General features: G+C 34.8%; 1 non-coding gene across 1 annotated transcript; it reads right to left on the reverse strand.

Annotated features, from left to right (window-relative positions):
- Nucleotides 1-7742: 7742 nt before the first annotated feature.
- LOC121219675 (small nucleolar RNA R71) lies at nt 7743-7849 on the reverse strand. The gene has a single exon (XR_005916565.1). It is a non-coding gene; the product is annotated as a small nucleolar RNA R71 (small nucleolar RNA).
- Nucleotides 7850-13129: the final 5280 nt, after the last annotated feature.

The following is a 13129-nucleotide window of genomic DNA, read 5'->3' on the forward strand; positions in this document are numbered from 1 at the left end:
GATAGAAGTAATCCACTTAAATAATTAATTAATTTTCTTGAAATTAAAAATATTATATATTTTTTAAATTAATTTATATATATTTAATTTTTAAAATTTAATTGCTATCATGAAATGATGTGGCAATTCAAGTGTATATCATGTTAACAAAGTTAATAAACATTAATTATTGTGGTGATTTGACAAACAATATAAATTTAAAAACTATAAAAAATATTAAAATAAAAAATAAAAATATTTTTTTTGTAAAATTGAAAAACCAAATAAATTATTATCTAACACGGACGTCACTAAATATAAGTTGAGGGGCTGGTTCCCCCAAAATTTCTCTTCCTTTTTAATATGTATTATGCCCCAAAATAAAATTTACTGTTATTTTCAATCCTGTTTTACATTAGGTTGATTATTTATTTGGGTTAAACATTTGAAAGATAAAATATATATTTTAAATCAAAATTTTAAAATTGGACCAATAGTTAAACTAGTCATGTCATTGGTTAGTACGGTTGGATTAAATAAACTATTATAAAAATAAAAAAATTAGTTCAATCTATTTTTTAGCTTGATTCAACCGATCCATACCGATTCGCAGATCAACTGATTGGATGCCTCTCCAGACTATTACCCTAGTTAGTTCTCAATTCGACCGACCAATCTGGTTCAAACAACCATGATTCTAAGTCTCTACATTTCGTAGATTTAAAATCTAGTTCATTTATTTTTATTTTAAGAATTTAATCTCTCAAATTTTTGGATTTAAAAAATCACTTTTAAATTATATATAACCACATAACATTTTAATTGAAAAGTTAATGATATTAGTTGTTGAAACCTTTTTCTGAATTTGACTTTTTATTGTAAGAAAAACGAAAATAGAGTCGCCACCAATCCTTTTAAATTATTGGATCACCTCAAAATTTGATTATTTTAATAAAATGTTAGATTTACTAAAATGATGGTTTTCGGTCTACAAAACCCAAGAAATGGGTTCGGGAGCCGATTACGTATGAGAAAGAATTAGCACCCTCATAACGCCCAGAATTGGTATCTAGTTGATTACCTAATGTCTTGACGTCAAAAATTGAGAATCCAAAGAGAATTTAAAATGCGATCCCTTTCGCGCGGTGTTATTTGATGGTATTGAAAAAGTCTCTATCTAAATTGAATTTTTAATTAGGAGATTTTCTCATTTCGGATCGATCAAGATGAAAAATCATGTCCCTTAAGTTGGGGCACAAAATCTTGAATTCTTGAAAATAAGAATGCTCATCATTTAATTATTGCTCAAATCTTATATATTTTTAAAAATTATTCTTTTTTTTAAAAAAAGGGGAGACGTTCGATTATTTTGGTTCAAAGAGAAGATCGTACTCCGTACGTTAGAGACACAATTCCTTGAATGCCCTAAGTAAAGAACACCGTCTTGGTTCAAATTGCTGAATATACAATGTATGAAAATGAAGCTTCTAACATGACATACTATGGACTTATTCGATCATAAAATATTATATGAGATACACGAGTATGTTATATGATGTCATAGGAACATAAATAATGCAATATATCATAACTAATAATTAATGTTATAAAAAATGTTAATTAGTGCTATTAATAATAATTAATGACCAACTAACAAATTATACAATTTAAAGGGAAAAAATATAAATAACAAATATTAAAAGTGCAGAGAATTATAAAGAGATAAGTATGCTTAATAAAATAAATAGAGGACTAAATTAAAACTTAAACAAAATTTAAAGTACAATTTTTTTTAAAAAAAACGAAGTAAATAAAAGACTAAAAGGAAATAATCGAGAAATTTGAGGGTAAAACTGTAAATTTCATAATTTAAAGGGAAAAAATAATAAATAAAAGTTTAAACATGCTGGAATTTAAATAACAGAAAGTAAAGGGACCACATCTAAAAATAGGACTAAATAGAAACCCTAAAAAATTTTGAAGTCCAAATTACAAGAAAACAAAAAACAAAAAAAAAGGATTAAACTAAAGCAAAATAGATATGTTCAGGGGCCCAGAATGTTATTTTCCCCAACCCAACACACGTGTCATTCCCAGAAGGGGTCAATAGTCTGAGGACTAAAGTGGAAACATATTAAAATTAAATGGCGAAATTAAAAAGAAGAGAAAATCAAAATTAGGACCATATTAAATAGTGCCTAAAAGCGGAAGGACTTGGGCAGCAATTAAACCCCTTCCTCGAAAACACGCGAACCCTAGGACCATTCGGGTCGTGCTCGAAACGACGTTGCCAAGATCAAAACGACGTCGTTCTGGGGGGCCTATTTAAGTTTCTAAATTTTTTTTAAAAAATTCATTTTAACAGCCTTTTAAAAAAAAACTCTTTTACCTCTTCTTTTTTCTTTCAAGCCCCCTTCTCTTCCGGCCACAAGGTCGCTGCACATTCGCTGCGCCCACCGGTTATCGACGTCGACGACCACGGCCTCTGGTGGCCGAAAAATTCCCAAAAAAATCCTTTTCTTGCCCTCTGTACACGTGTAACACAGATTCAAGGTTGAAGTCCCCAAAAACCTAGCCAAAGTTCAGCTATGGAGCAAGAAACCCTTCGGTTTCTCCCTTTTTCGACGAGGCCCTTGATAGAACCCTAGGGGTTCGGAGGCTTCTCAAGTCGAAGAAAAGGGGAGTTCCACGATGATAGGTAAACCAAAAAAATTGAATCTTTTTTTGTGATTTTTTATTTTTTTATATATTTTTTTGAAATTTAAAAAGACAAATAAAAAAAACTACCTTCTTTTTAACTTGTCTTTTTATAGCCGAATTACAGCATATTATCTTGTCTTTTCCTTTTTTCTTTTTCTACTTTTCTGCTTCCATTTCTATGTCTTCTACAAGTGGTGGTGGCAAGGACGAGGCGGTGGAGTCAAGTCTCAGATGGCACGCCTGCTGACATGGCGAGGGGAGCAACAGCTAGAAACATGTAGAGGGAGCTAGGGTTTCTGAAAAGTTTTTATATCTTGGGCATTTAGGGTTAGGTTAGTAGATAGATTTGGGTCATTGGGATTGTAAATGGATTGGACCCTTTTTAATTAATTGACTATTATTATTATTTTTAACTATTTTGTTTTTTTTTTTGGTTTGGTTTGGGCCGTACGAATTTGGCCTATTACAACTGTCTCTCTTTGCTCATTGTCGTGTAACAGGAAGGAAGCAAAGACCTTTAAAGAGGACCAATTTTGTCCGGTCTCGCTGAATCTCGACTTCTCTGGTGCTTCTCTTTTCAAATAACTCACTTTTTCAATTTATTGGTTACTCTACTCCACTATATCTACTTTGCTACAACTTTAGGAAGGTAAGATTTAGTATCACAGTTACATCTTACTTCATTGCAACTTCAAAGAGATAAGATTTGCTGTTGTAGTTTCACTCCAACCCACTACAATTTCAGAGGTATAGGATTTATAGTTTTATCTTGCTTCATCTAACTTTAATTCTGATAAAACTCGGAGAGAAAGAATATCAACTTTGATGGGTAAAACTATCTCCATTTCATAAACCAATGAGAAAGGTGTTGCCCTGGTAGAGGTTCTGATAAACGTTCGATAAGCATAGAGGGCAAATGGTGATTTCTCATACCAATCTTTATAAGTCTTTCATTTTCCCCATAATCTTCTTAATGTTCTTATTAGCTGCCTCCACTACACCATTCATTTTTGGGCGATATGTTGACGAGTTTTGATGTTTGATCTTGAACTAATTACAGACCTCTGCCATCGTGTCGTTGTTTAAGTTCAATGTATTGTCAGATATGATCCTTTCTGGCATCTCGTACTGACATACAATCTCTTTCTTCAAAAATTTGCTAACTGTTGATTTTGTGATGTTAGCACAAGAAGTGACTTTTACTTACTTGGTGAAGTAATCAATGACCACAAAGATGAATCGATCCTTATTGGAAGCCTTTGACAAGATTGGCCCAATGACATCGATGCCCCACATAGAGAAAGGCCATGGAGAAGTCATCACATGGAGAGGTGAAGAAGGTACATGAATTTTGTCCCCATAAATTTGGCATTTATGGCACCTTTTGGCATAATTGATACAATCCCCTTCCATGGTGAACCAATAATATTCGAATATCATGATTTGTCTAGTCATTTTAAAACCATGAGCTTGTATTCCGCAAATGCCTTCATGACCTTCTTCTAGGATTTTTTGAGCTTCAACAGCGTCCACACATCTCAGTAACACCTGATCTTTTCTTCTTTTGTATAGTATCTCCCCATCTAGGACATACTCATTGGCCAGCCTTCTTAGCGTCCTTTTATCATTCTTAGTTGTCTGCTCAAGGTATTCATGATTCTTTACATATTACACTATGTCATGGTACCAAGGGTTATCATCCTTTTCTTCTTCCTCGATGTTGTAACAATGGGCCGGGGCCTCATAAATGCTTATCTGGATAGGTTTTACATCCTCTTGTTTGTTCACTTTGACCATGGAGGCTAAGGTAGCCAAAGCATCAGCCATCTGATTTTTATCTCGCTGGAAGTAGGAGAAGGTGATGTCATCAAACTCCTTAATTAACTCGAGAACTAGATTTCGATAATTAATTAACTTAGGATCTCTCATCTTCCATTCACCTTTAAGTTGATAGATTACTAGTGCAGAATCTCTATATACCTCAAACACTTTGATCTTACGTTTATAGTCGCACGGATACCCATGATACATGCTTCGTATTCTGCCATATTATTTGTACAATCAAAATCAAGTTTACTAGTGAAAGGATAGTAATCTTCGTCTGGAGATACCAGGACTGCCTCAATTCCGTTACCCATAACGTTTGAGGCGCCATCAAAATTCAATTTCCAAGGATGTTCTCTTGGAACACCTTCTTCAGTGGTTGTAACATACATCAGATCTTCATTTGGAAAATCGAAGTTCAAAGGCTCGTAATCTTCTAAAGCTCTGCTAGCTAGGAAATATGCTATTGCACTCTCCTTTACTGCATTCTAGTTTACATATATTATATCAAATTTGGAGAGCAAAATTTGCTATTGAGTCATTCTTCCATTCAATGCGGTCAAGTCCATCATATACTTTAGAGGGTTCATTTTTGAAATGAGCCAAGTCGTATGGTACAACATGTACAATCTCAGCCTTCGGGTAGTCCAGAATAAGGTGGAAACACAAAAATTTACACATATTTACATACCCTTTTTAACTTAAAATCATACAGTTTCGATAAAATTCTTGTCAAAAAAAATTAGTTTTTACAAAATAATTAAAGTGCGCTTAAAATATTAACATGTTGAATTTTAGTTAATTTTATAATTAATTTTGATGAATTTTGGTTATTTTTGACAGATTTGCACAATGGGCGAAAAATGGCTCGGCAAACACTACTAGAAGCGCAAAACCGAGAAGCAATTTGAAGTATTGAGGTGAACTAAATTTCAGCCAAAGACGGTCTAAAATTATATGTATTAATTTATAATATAATTAATTTTAATTTATATCCAATTTAATTTGGGTTAATAAATTATTATTAATTAATTATGAAAAAGTGGTCCAGTTGAACTGAACCGAGTGAACTGAACTGACCAAGAAAGGGACAACCCAAAAACCATCCAAAGAGTTGACCCAAATCAGCTTATTAGCTGATTATTTAAGCTTGCAAAGAGGCCCTTGAAGACTTGTTCAAGTTGCATTCAAACTCCTCCACAATTGGTGGCTTTATAGATTTGCCCCAAACCTAAATTAGCAAAGTTGAAACTATCAACCTTGCCACATGTGTGGCCGGCCAAGGGAGGGCTCTTTGGCTGATAATTTTAGCTATTTTTAGCAACCCTCCTCAGCTATAAAAACCCCCTTAGGCTGGTCATTTGGAAAACACACCTCAAGCATTCACATCTTTCCTTTCTTCTCTCCACTTTCTTTCTTCTTTTCCATTCCAAAATTCCCTTACTCTCTTGCCAATTTCTCCTCTCGTGAAGGGGGCACTTATCAGCAATTTGGAGTAGCAATTAAGTGTTCATAGCAGCCTTGGTCGACGAGGACAACGGAGAAGGAAGAACGGAGCAACTAGTCAAGCCACGGAAAAATACCAGATTTGATTCTTGTTCCCTATCTTTTTAATTTTTGTTGTTGTTATGCTGAACATATCTATGAATATTTATGTTTTTGGAATGGTTAAGTTAATCAATTTAGCTTGAGAATTTAATTCATTTTAGGTTGATTGCATTTCGTTTGTTAAAATTATTAAAATTATGTTTATGTTGTTATAGGCCTCGGTAATATGCTTGATTAAGTAAAATCATGACGAAGTTATTCTTGCATTACAATTGTTAGGTAACTAATGAATTAATTATTTAAACGGATTGAAATTGTAATTAATGGACATAGTACTTAATCAGTGCATGTTTAATCATCTAAGGTAACTGAGGGTTAGATTAGCAACGATATTTGATATACATTTGCCTTGCATAACTTACAAGATTATTGTGATTAAATTATTTCAAGGTAAGGATACTTTGTTACCTCACATAGTCCTTTATGTGCTTATTAAATCGAGTTAATTGTTTGAGTTGACATAGGGATATGTACAAGAGATTATTTCGATTTAATAAGTATGTATGTGCAATAACATATTTGCCTATTAAGATTTGTTTAATCGGTTGAATTGACATAGGGATATAGTCAAGAGATAAATGGATTTTGGTAGTTGAGTATGTTCGTAAGTTAGAAAATTACCCAGTTACTGTGAACTTATTCGTAACAATATAAACATGAGTTTAATAATTCTAAGTTATGAAATGTAATTAATCTAACACAATTATGTCATCTTGATTTAAATCGTATTTTGAAATTGTGTGTTTGAGATTTATTTATTTAGTTTACTTAGTTTAAAATCTTAGTTTTTAACCATCCTCCTCAAACATAGTATTTTTCTTCACCTAAGTGTTTTAAATAGCATTCATAAATAATTATTTTCACATTCTCTGTTGGAACGATAACTTTAAATTTACTTGTCACTTTATTACTTGCTGCGATTGTGTACACTTGCACGTTTTCGTCGTTCCATGTTTTTGGCGCCGTTGTCGAGGATTGTGTTTTAAAAAAGTCATTATTTGTGAAGTTGTTAGTTTTGCATTTTGTTTTATTTTTCGATTCAAAATTTAACTTAGTTAATTTTTCTGTGATTATTTTAGGTGTTTGTGAGTATTGACTGAATCATCGATTTACTCCCTGCAGACCTTGAGATTGAACGAACTTTTTGACTGCGAAGAAGACAAGCAAGTCAGAGAAGGACTGAAGAGATAAACTTCGAAAATTTGAAGCAAGGAAATGGAGCAAACCTTGCTCAAAATCCTATCCTTATTGCTGATGATAGGGATAGAGCTTTAAGACAATATGTCGTGCCAGTATTTCATGATCTTAATCTGGGTATTAGGAGACCCAAAATTGAGGCACAATAGTTCGAGTTGAAGCCAGTCATGTTCCAGATGCTTCAGACAGTGGGCTAATTTAGTGGAATGCCTACTGAAGATCCTTACATACATTTAAGACTGTTTATGGGGGTGAGTGATTCTTTCAAGTTAGCTGGACTACCCGAAGATGCATTACGATTGAAGTTGTTCCCATATTTATTAAGGGACAGAGCTCGAGGTTGGTTGAACTCATTACCACCAAACTCAATTTCAACTTGGCAAGAGTTAGCAAAAAAATTCCTTATGAAGTATTTCCTACCTAGCAAGAATGCTAAGTTAAGGAACGAGATCACTGCTTTTCAACAAATGGATGATGAGTCATTGTATGAGGCATGGGAAAGGTACACAGAATTATTACGAAAGTGCCCTCTTCACGGAATCTCACATTGCGTACAACTTGATACATTTTATAATGGTCTCAATGCTCACACGAGGATGGTAGTGGACGCTTCTACTAATGGTGCTCTCCTTTCTAAGTCTTATAATGAGGCTTATGAAATCATTGAGAGGATTGCTAGCAACAATTATCAATGGCCAACCAATTGAGCAGCGTCAAGAAGACGAGCCTCTGGAATACATGAAGGAGATGCTCTTACTTCACTCGCATCTCAAGTCTCATCAATATCCTCAATGTTAAAAAAATCTTACTACTAATGGGTGTAATAGTTTTACAGCATAGCCACTGAATCAATTTGAAAATGTAGCCTGTGTTTATTGTGGGGAAGGACATTTGTTCGAAGAATGTCCACCAAACCTAGAATCTGTGTATTACATGGGTAACCAGAACCAAAATCGAGGAAGGCAAGGGCTGCAATCCAATTTCTATAACCCATCATGGCGAAACGACCCGAATTTTTTCCTAGGGTAACCAGGAGGCAGGAACCAGTAGCAATTATGTCCAACCTAGGTCGACCCATCCACCTAGTTTTTCCCAACAAGCTTAGAAACCAACCCAGGCTGAACCATCCAATAGCCTAGAGAATCTATTGAAGGCATACACGGTGAAAAATGATGCCTCTCTAAGGAATTTAGAGAATCAAGTGGACCAGCTTGCAACTGAACTTAGAAACCGACCACAAGGTGCTTTACTTAGTGATACGAAGAATCTGAAGAATCCAGGGAAGGAGCATTATAAAGCGTTGACATTGAGGAGCGGAAAGACTTTAGAGCCTAATTTCGTCGAAGTTGAGAAGGAGCCAGCTGACGCTCAAGACTTAGAGGAAGTTCAACCGAGTGTTAAAATTCCAGTTTCACCAGAAATTGAATCTGCAAAATCCGACAAAGTAACTTCTGAACCAGCTAATTCTGATAAACTAATAACTCCATTAGATGCAAAATTGCCACATAAAACGAATCAACTAGTTCCAGTAAAGAAACCTCCACCACCCTACCCTCAAAGACTTGAAAAGCAGAAGTAGAAAATTCAATTCAAGAAGTTCCTAGATGTACTCAAGCAACTTCATATCAACATCCCATTGGTTGAAGCACTTGAACAAATGTTGAACTACGTCAAATTCATGAAGGATATCATGTCTAAAAAATGAAGGCTTGGAGAATTTGAGATGGTAGCCCTAACGAAGGAATGCAACTCATATCTTCAAGACAAACTACCCCCAAAATTGAAGGATCCTAGATTTTTTACCATACCTTGCAATATTGGAGCAACATATTGTGGTAAGGCACTATGTGACTTGGGTGAAAGTATCAACTTGATGATAATGTCAATATTTAGGAAGTTGGGGATAGGTGAAGTTAGACTTACTACGATTACACTTCAATTAGCAGATCGATTCTTAGCACATCCAGAAGGAAAAATCGAGGACGTATTGGTACGTGTAGATAAATTTATCTTTCCTGTTGACTTTGTGATTCTAGACTTTGAAGCAGACAAAGAGGTGTCAATCATCCTGAGAAGACCATTCTTAGCAACCAGAAGGACCTTTATTGATGTGCAGAAGGGCGAGCTTACTATGCCTGTTCAGGATGACCAGGTAACATTTAACGTTTTTAAGTCCATGTGATTTCCTGACACAATTGATGATTGTTCTGCAGTATCTGATTTAGAGGATTTAATCATGGAGAAGGAACTCAATTACGTTGAGGACCCATTGGAACAAATTTTGACATTAGATCCTTCAAATGATGAAGAGGAGGATGAATACTAAGCTTTGTTAAAAGCTAATCGAAGGAGATTTAATCTGCAATCCCGCTTTGAATCTTTAGAGTTAGAGAAAAGGGATTATGCCCAACAAAAAGCGTCAATTGAGGAGCCACCTAAATTAGAACTGAAGGTACTTCCCTCACATGTGAAATATGTTTATTTAGGTAACTTTTCTACTCTGCCTGTAATTGTTTCAGCAGATGGAGCATTTGCATCGATTATCGGAAGCTGAACAAGGCAACAAGGAAAGATCACTTTCCTTTGTCGTTTTTGGACCAGATGCTAGATAGACTCACAGAGCGAGACTATTACTGTTTTCTCAATGGATAATTGGGTATAATTAGATTACAGTAGCACCGAAAGATTAGCACAGGACATCATTCACCTGCCCGTACGATACATTTGCATTTAGGCACATGCCATTTGGTTTATGTAATGCACCTATTTCATTTCAAAGATGTATGATGTCTATTTTTACTGACATGGTTGAGAAATATTTGGAAGTTTTTATGGATGATTTTTCAGTATTCGGAGATACTTCCTAGCCAATCTAGCCAAGGTACTAAGGCGATGCGAAGAAACAAACCTTGTACTTAACTGGGAAAAGTGTCATTTCATGGTACGAGAAGGTATTGTTCTAGGGCATCAGATAACAAGACATGGAATCGAGGTAGATAAAGCAAAGGTAGATGTTATTGAGAAACTCCCACCTCCAATATATGTAAAGGGTGTTTGAAGCTTTTTGGGCCACGCTGATTTCTATCGAAGATTCATCAAGGACTTCTCCAAAGTTGCTAAACCCTTATGCAAATTATTGGAGAAGGACATGGCGCTTAAATTTGATGAGGAGTGCTTAAGAGCTTTCAACAATTTGAAGAGTCGGTTAGTCTCGGCACCCATAATAGTCACACCAGACTAGGATTTGCCATTTGAATTGATGTGTGATGCAAGTGACTTCGCGATCGGAGCTGTCATGGGTCAGCGAAGGAACAAAGTTTTTCATCCTATCTACTATGCGAGTCGAACTTTGACAGGAGCTCAACTGAATTACATGGTAACATAAAAAGAGTTACTTGCTATTGTGTTTGCTCTTGACAAGTTTCGATCTTATCTTGTAGGTACCAAAGTGGCTGTTTATACGAACCACTCTGCAATTAAGCATTTACTTGCCAAGAAAGATGCTAAGCCGAGACTGATCCGATGGGTACTTCTACTTAAAGAGTTCGATCTAGAAATTCAAGATCAAAAAGGAGTGGAAAACCAAGTAGATGACCACTTATCTAGATTGGAGCCGCAAGAAGGGAACTCTCCTCTTATACCAATTCGAGAGACGTTTCCAGATGAACACATACTTAAGGTAAATCATGTCCATAATACCCCTTGGTTTACTGATATTGCTAACTTTTTAGCTTGTGGTTTGATGCTGATTGATAAGACGTATCATCAAAAGAAAAAGTTTCTTCACGATGTGAAGTACTATTTCTAGGAGGAACCGTATTTGTTTAAAAAGTGTGTGGATCAAACGATCAAGAGATGCGTGGCAGAAGATGAAGTACATAATATTTTATACCATTGTCACTCAGCTTCGAGGTACACGTACTGCAGCTAAGGTAGTGCAAGCTGGATTCTTTTGGCCAACACTATTCAAAGATGCATATGCTTACGTAAAGAGTTGTGATCGATGTCAAAGGGTCGAAAATGTCACCAATAGAAATGAGATGCCTCGAACAAATATATTTGAGGTAGAATTATTCGATGTTTGGGGTATTGACTTTCTTGGTCCTTTTCCTCCGTCTTTTGGTCACAAGTACATATTAGTAGCAGTAGACTATATGTCTAAGTAGGTTGAGGCAAAGACATATTCGAAAAATAATGCTAAGGTTGTAATTAAGTTTTTACAGAAACATGTGTTCACAAGGTTTGGAATCCCAAAAGCCACCATCAGTGATGAATGGTCCCATTTTGTGAACAAGTAGTTGAAATGGATATTAGATAAACATGGAGTGAAACACAAGGTCGCTACAGCTTACCATCCGCAGACAAATGGGCAAGCTGAACTGGCAAATAAGGAGATCAAAGGCATACTTGAGAAGGTAGTTTGCTCGAACCGACGAGATTGGTCCAAAAGACTGGATAATGCTTTATGGGCTTACAGGACAGCATACAAGACACCTTTAGGGATGTCACCCTATAGGTTAGTCTTTGGGAAAGCATGTCATCTACCCTTGGATTCAGAACACAAAGCTTACTAGGCTCTCCAACGACTCAACTTGGATCTTAAAAGTGCCAAAGAGAAATGAATGCTTAAATTTAACGAGTTAGAAGAATTCTGAATGTCTTCATACCAGAATGCCAAATTACTTAAGGAAAGACTCAAGAAATGGCATGACAAGCACATTCGAGTTCGAGAATTTGAAGTAGGTTAGCAAGTCCTGTTATTCAATTCCAAATTAAGGTTCTTTCCAAGTAAGTTAAAATCTCGTTGGTCCGGTCCATTTATGATTCATCGAGTCTATCCATATGGAGTTATTAACTTCAAGGTAAGGGAGGTAATTTTCGAGTTAATGCCTAACGTTTGAAACATTACTAGGGAGATAAAATTGAACAGAATCAAATCTCGTTCATTTTATCAGATATTTAATTTTTCTTGTTCTTCTGTTTGAATAAATGATTTAGGGTATATTTTCGAGATTGGTATGTTTAAATAAATTCTATCTTGGAGATTAGAACTTAAGCGGGACCGCTTGTAACCTCTCCAATCTTTCCTGGGAATTGATTTTAAATTAATTTCCCAAGAAATTATTCCCTAAATGACAAAATAAATTTTTAGTTTTTCAAATAAAAGGGTTAATTTTGATCCAAGTTTTATGTTGCAACACAATTTTGAATTTTCATTAAGTCTAGGAACTTAATTGAATTATTTTTTAAAAATTTGGTTGCTCTTTTTGTTAATATTTTTAAAAAGCATCTAGAATAAATGTTTTTAGTTCAATAAAAAAGAAAAGATGATAATTATTAGTATATAATTATATCCATTATAATATATATTAATTATTATCAGCTTTATTTAGAGTTAGGATTAGTTTTAATTTAATCATATTTTATTCGATAAGTTTTTATCTTAATAAATTTATAGCAAATAATAATTTAATATGCATTATATTAATTATTAATTGTTATTTACTTTGAGTAGAATTAGAACTTAGAATTTTTAAGAATTCTACTCTAGCTCCTACTCCTTTCACTATAAATTTCACCCATCTATTCTTATTTTTTTTCATTCAAACACCATTCCCTCCAAAAACACCAAAACCCTTAAGTGCCGAAACCTCCTAATAATTCCCTAGCCACAGTATTGCCAAGCTGATATCAAGCTTGCCACATGTGTGGCCGGCCAAGGGAGGGCTCTTTGGCTGATAATTTTAGCTATTTTTAGCAACCCTTCTCAGCTATAAAAACCCCCTTAAGCTAGTCATTTGAAAAACACACCTTAAGCATT

This window comes from Gossypium hirsutum, chromosome D07, assembly GCF_007990345.1.
Source record: "Gossypium hirsutum isolate 1008001.06 chromosome D07, Gossypium_hirsutum_v2.1, whole genome shotgun sequence".
Lineage (NCBI taxonomy): Eukaryota > Viridiplantae > Streptophyta > Magnoliopsida > Malvales > Malvaceae > Gossypium > Gossypium hirsutum.